This window comes from Bubalus kerabau, chromosome 15 (genome assembly GCF_029407905.1).
Source record: "Bubalus kerabau isolate K-KA32 ecotype Philippines breed swamp buffalo chromosome 15, PCC_UOA_SB_1v2, whole genome shotgun sequence".
Lineage (NCBI taxonomy): Eukaryota > Metazoa > Chordata > Mammalia > Artiodactyla > Bovidae > Bubalus > Bubalus kerabau.
Genome location: NC_073638.1, coordinates 79,948,767 through 79,964,727, shown reverse-complemented (window position 1 = coordinate 79,964,727; position 15,961 = coordinate 79,948,767). Strand labels below are relative to the sequence as shown.

At 38.4% G+C, this 15,961-nt stretch overlaps 1 pseudogene; it reads left to right on the top strand.

Annotated features, from left to right (window-relative positions):
* The first annotated feature begins 885 nt into the window (after window positions 1–885).
* Window positions 886–1,774, top strand: LOC129627906 (olfactory receptor 8K3-like; annotated as a pseudogene).
* Window positions 1,775–15,961: the final 14,187 nt, after the last annotated feature.

The window sequence follows — 15,961 nt, the reverse complement described above, 5'->3', positions numbered from 1 at the left end:
TTTAAAGTGAGGGCTTCTAAACATTCCCACCCATAAAGAAGTTAAAGTGTATATCATTTCTTTTTCTTTCTGTTTTTTATTTACCTTTGTATGGATCTACGGGTGTGTGTGATAAGTCACTTCAGTTGTGTCTGACTCTTGGCTACCCTATGGACTGTAGCTATATGCACACACATGATCAGGGTTTGCCAATCTTGGTTCTCTGATATTTTGGGCTGTATAATCCTTATTTGGAGAAGGCAATGGCACCCCACTCCAGTACTCTTGTCTGGAAAATCCCATGGATGGAGGAGCCTGATAGGCTGCAGTCCATGGGGTCACTAAGAGTTGGACACGACTGAGCGACTTCACTTTCACTTTTCACTTTCATGTATTGGAGAAGGAAATGGCAACCCACTCCAGTGTTCTTGCCTGGAGAATCCCAGGGACGGCGGAGCCTGGTGGGCTGCCGTCTATGGGGTCGCACAGAGTCGGACACAAGTGAAGCAACTTAGCAGCAGCAGCAGCAATCCTTATTTATTGGGTCTACCCTAATCTTGTAGGATGTTCAGAAGCCTCACTAAATCTTAACTATTAGAAGCCAGTAGTATCCATCCTGCAGTGATGAAAACCAAGATTGCTCAAAGCATTATCAAATATTCTTTGGAGGACAAATTTTCCCCTTTGGGAAGCTACACATCTCTCCCTATCTCCACATGTATTTCTATCTTCATTTCTGTTAATATTTCTATACATCTATGCTTTATTTCCAGGCAGAGGGCATAGAGTATTAATAAAGCTTAAAATGTAAATGTAGATATATAAAATAAATACCAAAAATTTACCTAAATGTACTACATGACTGTGCTGATATCTCTGTCAAGAATAGATTTTCCAAAAGTCCAGATGGGAAAACACAACAGAACAGTGCTGAGTGAATTCATCCTCATGGGAATCACAGACCACCCTGAACTGCAGGCTCCACTGCTTGGGCTCTTCCTCATCATCTACATGATCTCAGTGATGGGCAACTTGGGCATGGTCATCCTCACCAAGAGGGACTCCGGTCTACAGACACCCATGTACTTCTTTCTCAGACACCCAGCTCTTACTGATCTTGGTTATTCAACAACCACGGTACCCAAAATATTAGCAAATTTTGTGGCGGATCAAAATAAAATCTCCTATTATTTTTGTACAGTACAACTAGCTTTCTTTCTTCTGTTGATTATTCATGAACTTGTTATTCTGGAAGCAATGCCCTATGACTGTCACCCTCTGCTCCACCCAGTCACCATGTCACAAAGGGTGTGCTGGGTGTTGGTAGCAACTCCTTATTTCTATTGCACATTTGTGTCTCTTCTAGTCACTGTAAAGATTTTTAATTTATCTTCTGTAGCTACCATGTCATCAAACATTTCTATTGTTACTGTCTCCCCTTGATATCATTGCTCTGTTCAAATACACGTGAAATTCAATAGATTATTCTTATCTTAGCAAGTTTTAATTTGATAGTCTCTATTTTGATAGTTCTTGTGTCTTACCTTCTTATTCTTGCATCCATTCTCAGGATGAACTCTGCTGAAAACAGGCACAAGGCTTTTGCTACCTGTGGGTCCCACCTGACAGTGGTCACCATGTTCTATGGAACTTTACTATTTATGTATGTGCAACCAGAGTCCAGACACTCCTTTGACACTGATAAAGTGGCATCTATATTTTATACCCTTGTTATCCCCATGTTAAATCCCTGATCTATAGTTTGAGGAACAAAGATGTAAAATATGTCCTATAAAGGATTTGGATGAAATTATGAAATATTGTTTTTTTTTTTAAGATCACTATCAATGTGATTCCTGTAAATTAGTTTCAGGACTTTATATTTTGCTGTCTGTGCTTTCAGAAGAAAAAGCAAATATAAATGAGTTCTTCACGTATTTTAGAGAATGGCTTTTGCATGTCACTCACACTTCCAAGGGATATAAATCCATTTGTGTAAGAAAAACATTAAAAAAAATAAAAACAACTTTGCCATTTCTGAGAAAAAGAAATGAAACATAAGCAAAGTAGTTAAATCAATTTTTAGAGTGTAGTAGAATGAATTAGGAGCTGTAGACCACGGAATAGTCAAGGAGATTGGGCATGCTATGGGGGAGAGAGAGAGAGAGAATGGTAGGTACAAAAGGGGAATTTAAATGATTCATTGTATTCTCAAACTTTTAGAATAAACATTGAAGTTATCTTTTTTTTTTTTAATTTTATTCCATTCCTAAACTCTACATAACTGTATTAGTTTTGCCAAATATCAAAATGAATCCGCCACAGGTATACATGTGTTCTCCATCCCGAACCCTCCTCCCTCCTCCCTCCCCATTCCATCCCTCTGGGTCGTCCCAGTGCACCAGCCCCAAGCATCCAGTATCGTGCATCGAACCTGGATTGGCAACTCGTTTCATACATGATATTTTACATGTTTCAATGCCATTGTCCCAAATTTTCCCACCCTCTCCCTCTCCCACAGAGTCCATAAGACTGTTCTATACATCAGTGTCTCTTTTGCTGTCTCGTACACAGGGTTATTATTATCATCTTTCTAAATTCCATATATATGTGTTAGTATACTGTATTGGTGTTTTTCTTTCTGGCTTACTTCACTCTGTATAATAGGCTCCAGTTTCATCCACCTCATTAGAACTGATTCAAATGTATTCTTTTTAATGGCTGAATAACACTCCATTGTGTATATGTACCACTGCTTTCTTATCCATTCATCTGCTGATGGACATCTAGGTTGCTTCCTTGTCCTGGCTATTATAAACAGTGCTGCGATGAACATTGGGGTACACGTGTCTCTTTCCCTTCTGGTTTCCTCAGTGTGTATGCCCAGCAGTGGGATTGCTGGATCATAAGGCAGGTCTATTTCCAGTTTTTTAAGGAATCTCCACACTGTTCTCCATAGTGGCTGTACTAGTTTGCATTCCCACCAACAGTGTAAGAGGGTTCCCTTTTCTCCACACCCTCTCCAGCATTTATTACTTGTAGACTTTTGGATCGCAGCCATTCTGACTGGTGTGAAATGGTACCTCATAGTGGTTTTGATTTGCATTTCTCTGATAATGAGTGATGTTGAGCATCTTTTCATGTGTTTGTTAGCCATCTGGATGTCTTCTTTGGAGAAATGTCTGTTTAGTTCTTTGGCCCATTTTTTGATTGGGTCATTTATTTTTGTGTGCTTGTGTACAGGTGTGGGTTTTTGTTTATTAACATTTATTTTGATTTATTGTTCATACTCTTTCACGGTCCATGTTAAGAGCAAACTTATTTGTGGTTTCAAGCAAGCTCCTTGGAGTGGGATGACTTAAACTCAACAGTCATATGAATTTGCTCAAACACCCTCCTTCCACATGGGGAACTTAGGGCCCTGTTTTTTTCTCCTCAGTTTTATTATTGCCACATATGAGTTCTACAGAACCTATTCACTCAACATCATGGCATTTCAGCAACTCAGATCAGCACAACATCTGTTTTTTCTTATTCAGTATTTTTGTCTACACTTGTGAATATATCAATTAAGACCATTTCTTAGAGACAAAAATTATTTTAAATAATTCTTGTCTAAGTGTCATTTTGCAAATTGACCATATGAGGGTCATATGCAAACTATATTTGTATAAGAGGTCCACTATATGATAAATTATATTTGTTACCTCTCTTTCATGTTTCTTTTTTCCCTCAAATTTGATTGATTGAGTGTGCATTATATGTTGATAAGGATACATTATCTCACTGCATTGATTTGATAGTTCCTCTTCTAAGAAATATAATGTGTCAGTTCCATAACTTGGTCTATGCTGTATTTCAAGTGAAAGTATAGCGTGACATGTAACAATTGATGTAAAAGTTATGATGTCTGTACTAACTTACTCCAGACTGCCATTCAGGTTCAGTTCAGTTGCTCAGTCATGTCCAACTCTTTGTGACCCCATGAACTGTAGCACGCCAGGCTTCCCTGTCCATCACCAACTCCAGGAGTTTACTCAAACTCGTGTCAATGGAGACAGTGATGCCATCCAACCATCTCATCCTCTGTCATCCCCTTCTTCTCCCGCCTTCAATCTTTCCCAGCATCAGGGTCTTTTCAAATGAGTTGGCACTTTGCATCAGGTGGCCAAAGTATTGGAGTTTTAGCTTTCAGCATCAGTCCTTCCACTGAATATTCAGGACTGATTTCCTGACTGGTTGGATCTTCTTGCAGTCCAGGGGACTCTCAAGAGTCTTCTCCAACAACACAGTTCAAAAGCATCAATTCTTTGGTACTCAGCTTTCTTCATAGTTCAACTCTCATATCCATGCATGCCTACTGGGAAAAGCATAGCTTTGACTAGATGGATGTTTGTTGGAAAAGTAATGCCTCTGCTTTTTAATATGCTGTCTAGAGAGGTCATAGCTTTTCCTCCAAGGAGCAAGCATATTTTATTTTCATGGCTACAATCACCATATGCAGTTATTTTGGTGCCCCCCCCCACCCCTGAAAAAAATAAAACTGTTTCCTCATCTATTTGCCATGAAGTGATGGGACCGGATACCATGATCTTAGTTTTCTGAATGTTGAGTTTTAAGCCGACTTTTTTTTACTGTTCTCTTTCTCTTTCATCAAGAGACTCTTAAATCTCTCCACATTTCTGTTTACTTTTCATATTTTTTAACATTCATGGTTTTTATTTATTTCATAGAGGGCTGGATTCTTTCCTTCAGCCACTGTCAGGGACTAAAATTTTGCATGTGATCAGTACTTCTCTGATGGTCCAGTGCTTAAGAATTTGCCTGCCGTTGTCAGGGACATAGGTTTTATCCCTGGTCATGTAAGATTCCTCATACTCTGGATAAGATAAGCCCTTGGGCCAAAATCACTGAAGCCAGAATACCTAGAGCCTGTGCTTCACAAAAACAGCAGCTCCCACCTGCTGCAACTACAGAAAGCCTGCATGCAGCAATGAATACCAAGAACAGCTAAAAATAAATAAATATTTTTAGAGGAATGGTACAAGGAGGGAGGAGGGAGGAGGGTTCAGGATGGGGAACACGTGTATACCTGTGGTGGATCGTGTTGATATATGGCAAAACCAATACAATATTGTAAAGTTAAAAAATAAAATTAAAAAATGGAAAAAAATAAAGATAAAAAATTTAAAAATTAATAACATTTTTCCTGCAGTCAAATATATTTGAATAAACAAAATTCATTTGGATTAAGATTATATTATATTATCTTGTAAAAATAAATGTTACTAATAAGTTTCTTATAGTTGATTTTTAATTATGAAAAATAATATAGCTAAGAAATATTTACTTATAAACATAAACTATCTTCCTAGAGCATTATATTGGACAGTAATACTGTGAAATGTTAATTGAAATTATCAGTATGCCTAATTTAATAAATTTGCTTATATGTTCTTCCCAAAACATCTTTAGTAAATAATTGCAACTTTTATGATAAAGAAAAGTGTCTAATAGCTGGAATTGAAAAAAATCTTGAGTAAGCATAATGCAATATACCTTTTCTAAAATCAGTCAGTGCACTTCATATGAAAGTCCCCTTAAAATGATGTAAGAAAGGGGAAAAATTCAGATTCACATATGTTTCCAATACATTTCATTCATTCTATAAGTTACTCTCTATTTCAAAATTATGTGAATCCATACTTTATTTGGGCTTCCTAAATAGCATTAGTGGTAAAGAACCCACGGGTTAAAGCAGGTATACTTAAGAGACACAGGTTCAATGCCTGAATCCGGTAGATCCCCTGGAGGAGGGCACAGCAACCCACTCTAGTATCCTTGCCTGGAAAACTCCATGGACAGAGGAGCCTGGCAGGCTGCAGTCCATAGGTTGCAGAGTCTGACATGACTAAAGAAACTTAGCACACACACAAATTTTATTTAAGGAAGTTTTCCAATTTTTAATAGAATATGAATACTTGAAAAAATAGGAGTTGGTAAATGAATGACTTACCAACATAAATGAATAATTTGATAGAGTATTTTGAATGTCAACTATATTTATTACATAATACAGAAACAATTTTAAAAGATCACTAGAATATTAGAAAACAAATACAAAAGAAACTTGAACAACCCTACTATTGTATTTGAAACAGTAATCTGAGTTTTAAGTCAGAAATATGAGGTGTAATTTAAACATATATATATATATATATATAAATGTATGTATGAATTCATGTATGTACACTAAGAAACACTTTACAACAAATTGTAGAATAAGGATTATCTCAGATAGAAATGTATATTAAAAATAACTCCCTCAAATCAGGTTCTTGTGCATCGACTACTTGATATTGAGGAAAAAGAAGTAACTGATTTTCTTCTTTTCTTTCAGTTCAGTTCAGTTTGTGACCCCGTGAACCTCAGCACCCCAGGCATCCCTGGCCATCACCAACTCCCAGAGTTCACCCAAACCCATGTCCATCAAGTCAGTGATGCCATCCAGCCATCTCATCCTCTGTCGTCCCCTTCTCCTCCTGCCCCCAATCCCTCCCAGCATCAGAGTCTTTTCCAATGAGTCAACTCTTCGCATGAGGTGGCCAAAGTATTGGAGTTTCAGCTTCAACATCAGTCCTTTCAATGAACACCCAGGACTGATCTCCTTTAGGACGGACTGTTTGGATCTCCTTGAAGTCCAAGGGACTCTCAAGAGTCTTCTCTAACACCACAGTTCAAAAGCATCAATTCTTCGGTGCTCAGCTTTCTTCACAGTCCAACTCTCATATCCATACATGACTACTGGGAAAACCATAGCCTTGACTAAATGGACCTTTGTTGACAAAATAATGTCTCTGCTTTTTAATATGCTGTCTAGGTTGGTCATAACTTTCCTTTCAAGGAGTATGCATCTTTTAATTTCATGGCTGCAGTCACCATTTGCAGTGATTTTGGAGCCAAACAGAAAAAAACTCTATTGCAGTTTCCAACTTTTAAATCAATGCTTTCCAATAGTATAAAAAAAACAAGAAAAGATATTAAGAAAAAATACAAGTCTTAATAGATATTCAAAAATTTTAAATAAAAATTGAACAGATTTAATCTAGCAATATGTATAAATAATAATGCATTCAGTTCAGTTCAGTTCAGTCGCCCAGTCGTGTCCGACTCTTTGCGACCCCATCATCAGCCCTGGGATTTTTTTGGAAGGAATGATACTACAGCTGAAACTCCAGTACTTTGGCCACATTATGCAAAGAGTTGACTCATTGGAAAAAACTCTGATGTTGGGAGGGATTGGGGGCAGGAGGAGAAGGGGACGACAGAGGATGAGATGGCTAGATGGCATCACTGACTCGATGGACATGAGTTTGGATGGACTCTGGGAGTTGGTGATGGACAAGGAGGCCTGGCTTCCTGCAATTTGTGATTAGCTAATCCCTGAAAAGTATCATAAGTTTAATATTAAAAAATAAATTTACATACATACCATTTAATTCACCTCAAGTAAAATGAAATACTTAGGCAAAAACTAAGCAAACATGGAAATCACCCAAGTGTAGTGAAATACTTTTGTGGGCCGAAGAAAAAAATCAAGAAGATCTGTATACTGAAAAGTACAAAATACTGATTAACAAAATCAAAGATGTTTGGAATGAGATGTTAAACATACTCAGTTTACAGCTGAAAGACTAAATGTGGTAAAGACCCTAGTTTTCTCTAAAGTGATCTATAGATTTAATTCAAAGTCTGTGAAGTTTCAGCAGATATTCTGTAGACACAGATGAGTTTATACTACAATATGTATGACAGGAGGACCTAGAATAACTAAATCTGAAGAGTGACCTTGCGACCTCATGCACTGTAGCCCACCAGGCTCCTCTGTCAATTGAATTTTCCAGGCAAGAATACGGGAGTGGGTTGTCATTCCCTTCTCCAGGGGATCTTCCTGACCTAGGGATTGAACCCTGGTCTCCTGCATTGCAGGCAGATTCTTTACCATCTGAGCTGCCAGGGAAGCCCAACACATGTTAAAATGTAGAATAATAGAGAATGACCACTCCTCATTGTGCTAAGACTTACTATCTTACTATGTAGCTACAGTAATAAAAACTGTTAGTACTGGTGGAGAGATGGCCATATAAATCAACAGAACAGAATAAAAACTCACAAGAAGCCCTTGAAATCTGATTAATTCTTTATGAATGTGCAAAGGTAATTCAATAAAAGAAAGACAGTCTATTTTAAAATGGGGCTCGATGAATTAGACATTCAAAAGGGAAACAACCTGATATGAAGAGCTGACTCAGTTGAAAAGACCCTGATGCTGGGAAAGATTGAGGGCAGGAGGAGAAGGGGATGACAGAGGATGAGATGGTTGGATGGCATCACCGACTCGATGGACATGGGTTTGGGTGGTCTTCGGGAGTTTGTGATGGACAGGGAGGCCTGGTGTGCTGCAGTCCATGGGGTTGCAAAGAGTCAGACATGACTGAGCAACTGAACTGAACTGAAGGCAAACAAACTACAAATAATGTTTACCTAAACCTTTTGTAAATCAAATTAACGAAATGTAGAAAAATGCAAAACGTAAGACAGAAAATCTTTAGAGAACAATATAGGGCAAAATCTCTGTCTGGGACCCAGAATTGTTACCCAGCCTAAGCTTGTACTGCAGAATAGGACAATACATCGAGAGAGGAGTTGCTGGTACAAGGAATAGTGAGTTTATTAGGAAAGCCAGCAAATGGAGAAGATGATAGACTAATGTTCTAAAGAATCATCTTAACAGAGGTAGACTTCAGGCTTCTTTAATAATAAAAGGGAAAGGGTTGTGGCTGGTTGTTGCAAACTTTTCAGTGCAGGAATCCTGTGTTCTTGCAGAAGTCCACACAGATCTAGTCACAATGTTCATGGCAACCTCCAGCAAGAGAGTTGTTACACTCTTTGTACATTTAAACACCAGAGTTTTAAAAAGGAGCTCTTAGGTATATTTCAGACTATATTCAAATTCATTTTTTCCGGGGTCCAGCCCCGGCAGATCCAGGGTATTCGAAGCGGGGACGGTGTCGGCGAGGGTAAGGCTACAATAGCTTCAATTAGATATTAATTAAAGATATAAAGAGTAATAGAATGAGGATAGCTCAGTAGGAAAATTCAGTGGAGAAAAGAGGCTGAGTAGCTTGGTTTACGCGGGAGACCAATAAAACTTCAAGACAAGAAGTTTGCACCACTTGCATAGGCCGCAGGCGTCCTTCCGTTATCCCGAAGGAGAGGAGACACTGAGGCCTCCCCGGTCGGATCTTAGAAGCCCAGGCATAATTAGCAAGCATGGCGGGTTCCGCGCTCCAGATGGAGACTCAGCCAGAATTTGAGAGAGAGAGCGACATGGGGAGACCAAGTTTCAGTGAACAAGGCCCACACTTTATTTTCCAAAGTAGTTTTTATACCTAAAGTTGTGCATAGAGGATAATGGGGGAAGGGGTGGAGTCATGCAAGGATAGCAGTTCCTGGTCCTAATCGAAGCCAGGCTTTCAAACTTATCATATGCAAAAGTTCAGGTGAATTACATCATCTTCTGGCCAGGAGGCCTGTTAACATTTTAAGAAACGTATCTTTCTCTAAAGGTGATTATTCCAAAGTCAGGCACCAGCCTCCAAAAAAGCATTGGACAAAGCTGCATTTTACATTTCTATACACCCATTATATCAATCAATACACTGCCAAGGACACAGTAGGTAAGGAGTATGGAGACTTAGCAGCAAACATTGGCCCAACAAGTGAAAAACCCTTCACCAATACAATTTCTAATCAATCTTTTAACTACTCAAAGGAATCTGTGTTTAGACAGTTTAGAACATCTCCTGCCTCTCACAGTTGGGAGGCTCTGAACAATCACATGTGGCCGGAAAAACCTATTCAGGCAGGCTAGAGGATTTCCAAAGGAGTTTGTAGGTTAAACACTGTCACACCCAGGAATTATTAACTGGAGCTGTAAGCTAACTCTTTTTTCAGAGAGAGGTAGTGGGGGACAGCCCCCCGTAAAGTCAGAGGTGTAGGTGAAAGCACAAAGCAGAAAGTAGGCAGACTCTGGTTTTGGGGGTAGATGCTCGAGAATTTCCAGGGGGACTCCTGAGGCTCGATCCCGCCTTTGCGTATGCCGAGCCTCCTTTCTCATGACCTTTGTCATGGGCGGAGTTCCTCACGCTGGCTCCAGGCAGTGATAGAATTCCAGTTGAGCTATTCCAGATCCTGAAAGATGATGCTGTGGAAAGTGCTGCACTCAATATGCAATATGCACTCAATATGCAATATGCCGTCTCCCAGCACATTTTCAAAAAGGGGCAAGTCCAACAAGCACAGGCAACAGAATATATAATTCAGATTTAAAGGAATACGTGATATGGAGGCAGGTTTGTTCTCTGTTGTACAACTAGTGAAGAGTTTATAGATCATGATATCACAATTAGTAGCTATCATAGTAAACTTTATAAATTGAACTGCATCCGAATTAAAAGGATATATTTAATACCAATCACTCTTGAGCACTCAGCTGATTTGGGGGAATACATATCATTGTGGACTAGTAATAAACACACCTACTCCCTAGGTTCCATTAAGGTTTCCAATGCCTCAGGGACAATCACAAAATTGCTTATCATCTCCTCAGGGAGAGACACAGAGACTGAAAAAGTTTTCATAAATTTCTCTCACTATGAATATTCTGAAACACATGGATAAGCCAAGACACACCTTTTGTGACAGGTAGGCAGGTAGTATATTTCATGTGGTATCATATTTTACCAATATACAAGTAGTTTTGTAATTTGCAATACAGCACTTATTCTACAACCAAGCATATCAAAATATCAAGATTTCTGATTGACTTCTGCGTGCATCCTGTTATTGATAACAGGTTGTTATCTGATGCACAATCAGAATAGGACTGCTCCCTTTTTTCTTTAGATTAATATACAAATATTTTCACCACTGCTGATGACCACCTTTGAAACATCAGTGCCACAATGCTTATGTACTATTTATGTTCTATATCAAGACTTCAATATATGAATTTGTTGTTCAGTTGCTAAGTTGTATCCAACTCTTTGCTATCCCATGGACTACAGCCTGCCAGGCTTCCCTGTCCTTAACTATCTCCTGGAGTTTGCTCAAATTCATGTCCATTGAGATGGTGAAGCTTCACCACCCTCTGCCACCCTCTTCTTTTTTTGCCTTCAATCTTTCCCAGCATCAGCATCTTTTCCAATGAGTCAGCTCTTCTCATCATGTGTCCAAGGTGTTGAAGTTTCAGATTCAACATCAGTCCTTCCATTGAATATTCAGGGTTGGTTTCCTTTAGGATTGATTGGTTTGATTTCCATGCAGTCCAAGGGACTCTTAAGAGTCTTTCAGCATGACAATTCATATAAGAAAGGACAAAACTGAGAGATAAGACAGCCTAAAGAGTAAGATGCATCATCACTGCAGATGGTGATTGCAGCCATGAAATTAAAAGACACTTACTCCTTGGAAGGAAAATTATGACCAACCTAGATAGCATATTAAAAAGCAGAGACATTACTTTGCCAACCAAGGTCCATCTAGTCAAGGCTATGGTCATGTATGGAAGTGAGAGTTGGACTGTGAAGAAAGCTGAGCACCAAAGAATTGATGCTTTTGAACTGTGGTGTTGGAGAAGACTCTTGAGAGTCCCTTGGACTACAAGGAGATCCAAACAGTCCATGCTGAAGGAGATCAGCCCTGGGATTTCTTTGGAGGGAAAGATACTGAAGCTGGAACTCCAGTACTTTGGCCACCTCATGTGAAGAGTTGACTCATTGGAAAAGACCCTGATGCTGGGAGGGATTGGGGGCAGGAGGAGAAGGGGAGGACAGAGGATGAGATGGCTGGATGGCATCACTGACTCGATGGACATGGGTTTGAGTAAACTCTGGGAGTTGGTGATGGACAGGGAGGCCTGGTGTGCTGTGGTTCACAGGGTCGCAAAGAGTTGGACATGACTGAGCGACTGAACTGAAAGAGTAAGAAAATATATATATGTGTGTATATATATATATGTAAATTATGGCAGAATTATGAAGTGGCAAGTAGTCAACTTCCAGGTTATTGTCTTTCCAAATCCTTAGTTATAGATTCTGAGATTTTCTTAGTCTCCTCTCAAAAATTGTATATTTAATGAACATTTAAATTAATGCATAATTTTTTTCCTGATCTTTTGATGAGAAACATGGGGATTTCCCCCTTGCATTGAGATGTGAAAAGTAATTTTTGGAGCCTAGAGGACTTTGCCTAATGTTATGGTGATGATATAATATACTGCATGTTTCCAGTGGAATCAGACAGAAAACACATGTAGTTTTCTCAAGGACTATGATTTTAAAACGAATCATCAAATAATCAACACAGATAGCAAATAGGAAAAAGTAATTTGATGCTTTCCATACAATTCTGATGTTGTTAAGAATAAGCTTTTCAGTCCTTAATTATCTTACAGGAAAATCATCACTTGCCAGTGCAATTATTTATTCCTTAGCCTTTCAAAACCCTGTGTACGAGACAGCAAAAGAGACACTGATGTATAGAACAGTCTTATGGACTCTGTGGGAGAGGGAGAGGGTGGGAAGATTTGGGAGAATGGCATTGAAACATGTAAAATATCATGTATGAAATGAGTTGCCAGTCCAGGTTCGATGCACGATACTGGATGCTTGGGGCTGGTGCACTGGGACGACCCAGAGGGATGGTATGGGGAGGTAGGGGGGAGGAGGGTTCAGGATGGGGAACACATGTATACCTGTGGCAGATTCATTTTGATGTTTGGCAAAACTCATACAATTATGTAAAGTTTAAAAAACAACAACAACAACAACAAAAATTGCACCTAAACAAGACTTATATGCCTCCTTTCATTAATTAAAAAAAATTAATTGTAGCTCAGTATTTCTGATGTAAAAAATTAATGTATGCAAAGACATGATATCAGAAGCTCACAGCCTTGTACACAGGATTTATTTGAGGTGTGTTTATTTCCTACAAACATATTTATAATTTAACATTATAAAATATTTTCAATTTTTAATAAAATATTTTTTGAATTATTAAACTTCAGAAACTCCTGACACTACTATTTTGTTTGTAATTAGGAAATTACATGATAAAGGAGCCTGGTGGGCTACAGTTCATGGGGCAGCAAAGAGTATATATATAAGGGTAGATCCTGGTTGCTTAGATGGTAAAGAATCTACCAGCAAAGTGGGAGGCCTGGGTTTGTCCCTGGGTCTGGAAGATCCCCTAGAGAAGGGCATGGTAAACCACTCCAATCTTCTTGCTGTGAGAATCCCATGGACAGAAGAGCCTGGTGGGCTACAGTCCATGGAGTCATAGAGTCAGACATGGCTGAGCAACTAACACATACATGTAATTTATTTTGCCAGTATCCTATTGTGTAATATAGTGATTTAAAACTTATTTTTATATAAGGTGGACGATGTCTTTATCCAAAAGTAATGTTTATAAAATTTCATTATATAAAACAAATTCCAGTGACATCACTTTCTCTCGATTTGCTCAATTTCCTTACAATATCTTTGGTTCCTCCTTGACAAAATATATATTACATGTTACAAACAACTTGGAATATGTCAGTTATTCTGAAAATAATCTTGGGGGAAGAAATGTGCAAAATTCTATGTTAATATACATTACATATATGAGGTAAGGTAGTCCATAAATTATTCAAAGGAAGTGACAGTCCCCTTGTAATCACGGATGTGTAAGCATAATCTAGTTTAGGTAACCTGCTGTCTGTACTTAGAAGTTGAAAACAAACAACAAAAAATTCCTTTGTAATTGATTTTGAGGGTGTTTCAGGTACCATGAATATCTTGAAATATTTTATTTTTGATTATTTTCACAGCAACCCTGCAAGAAACAGTTGGTTTTACTGATGTATATAAAGATACTCACAAAATTTACACTTGCCAAATTATTCCTTTGTATATACCAAAATATAGGAATAACAGATTATATCAACCTATGTATATTTCTTAGAATTTCCTTATATGAAGACAAATGTCTAACATGTTCTGATAGAATTTCCTTACTTTTACACCTCTGTCCAATATTAGTCAAGAATATTAATCATTTCATCTTGTACTATCAGTAGACATAAGGTCTTTCACATAAATATATTTGAATAGAGGCGCTACTAAATGTGTCTACACACAATTGCAAATAGGATTTTAAAAATTTATGCAATTAGAACATGAATATGTTATACTATATGATTGTAATTATGTAAGTATAATTATAATTACAGTAAGTCCTCTACATAATAACGGGTTTCCTTCTGAGAGCATGTTCACAAGTTTGATTTGTCTATAGGATTCCTTGTGTCTCAGATGGTAAAGAATCTGCCTGTAATGCAGGAGATGGGGGTTTGATCCCTGGGTCTGGAAGATCCCTTGGAGAAGGGAATGGCAATTCATTCCAGTATTATTGCCTGGAGAATCCCATGAACAGAGGAGACTGTGGGCCACAGTCCATGGGCTCACAAAGAGTCAGACAAGACTAAGGAGCTAACACTTACTTTTTTCATCAGCAAAGTTACCCTAGGTCCCCAACTAATGCAATTGACTATATAGTATTGAGCTTTAATAGGTTTATAGCACCCATCACCATTGTTTGTACACTTGCTTCCAGATATCCTGGGATAGAAATAAAGATGCTGTATTACAGTACAAGCTACTGTACAGTAAGTACAAGAAATCGCAGCTACATGAATGCAGGTGCATTATAATGTATGCCAGACACCTGAACTAACTTACATAATTGTACACATGAAAACACACTTGCATCTTAGAGAGCTTACAAATTAAAGATTTGTAGTTACAGAATTGATAGCATAGAATATATAATTAAAAAGTTGTTAAGTAATAAGGGTTATGTCAATACTTTCCCTTTCTGCTTCCTTTATCTACTTTTATATCAATCTATATATCTACACATGTGTCAGTGTTTGCCAAAAATAGTCATTTGGCATTTGAGTGAAGAGAAAGTTGCTCAGTTGTGTCCAACTCTGCAGTCCCATGGACTGTAGCTTGCCAGGTTCCTCTGTTCATGGAATTCTCCAGGCCAAAATACTGGAATGGGTAGCTGTTCCCTTCTCCAAGGAATCTTCCCAACCCAGGGATCAAACCCAGGTCTCCTGAATTGCAAGTGGATTCTTTACCATTTGAGGCACCAGGGAAGCCCAAGAAAAGTGGGGTGGTTCACCTATACCTTCTCCAGGGATCTTTCCAATCCAGGAATTGCACCAGGGTCTCCTGCATTGCAGGCAGATTGTTTATCATCTGAGCTACCAAGAAAGCCTGTAAAAGTGAAAATATTTGTGTCCCCATGGACTCTAGTCACCAGGTGCCTCCATTTATGGAATTCTCCAGGCAAGAATACTGGAGTGGATAGCCATTCCCTTCTCCAGGAGATCTTTCCGACTCCTGGAGATCGAACCCAGGTCTGTTGCATTGCTGGCAGATTCTTTACCATCTGAGCCACAAGAGAAGCATAATAATTCTCTCTGGTTGGGGGATACCATAATACAGTATCATATTTAGGAGTGTCACTGGACTATAAGCATTTGAAGCCAGCAGGACGCTTCCTCCATTGGTGACAATCAAACTGCCTCAAGATATTATTGAATGCTCTTTGGGGAACTATTTTTTCTCATTGGAAAATGAAAAACCTAGCCCTCTCTCCAACTGTATTGCTATCTCTGTAATCGTTTCTATGTCTATAAATGTATGCTTTACTTCCAGGAGGCAGTCATTTCAATAGAATCTAAGCTTTAAAATTCAATTTATTATATTTATATTAAGTTTGAAAGCTAAAAAATAACCAGGATTTAAAACATAACACTATTTACTACTCTGAGGTCTCTATCCAGCATATGTTTTCTGATAAA